This window comes from Buceros rhinoceros, unplaced genomic scaffold (genome assembly GCF_000710305.1).
Source record: "Buceros rhinoceros silvestris isolate BGI_N320 unplaced genomic scaffold, ASM71030v1 scaffold37328, whole genome shotgun sequence".
Lineage (NCBI taxonomy): Eukaryota > Metazoa > Chordata > Aves > Bucerotiformes > Bucerotidae > Buceros > Buceros rhinoceros.
Genome location: NW_010426943.1, coordinates 19,381 through 19,762, shown reverse-complemented (window position 1 = coordinate 19,762; position 382 = coordinate 19,381).

Here is a 382-nt window from a genome sequence, read left to right as displayed (position 1 = left end):
CGGTGTGGCTGCAGCCACACGAGCTGGGCTTGCCCGTCGAGCTGTAACTGTTTCCTTGTCTCTGGAGACTTTATTAAAGGTGTGGAGAAGGCTTCTTTCTTTTTTTATCCCTTTTAATCTCTGGAAAAAAAAGCCCCAAACACCAAACCCCTAAAACCCTCACAAGTGTTTTAATTTAAATAAAACCACTTACTGGGTGGTTGTTGGTTTTTGGGGTTTTTTTTAAACATATAATGCCTTGTTTTGGGGAAGAAAGCCTAGCTTTGGTAGTCCTTTGAGTGACTGGAAGATACAGCCTGCTCATCTTAGTGTGAAGCAGAAAAGTTGCTCCTGGCTTGTGGCTGGTTGTGGGCTTTTAAAACAAGCGGGGGGGGTGAAAAAT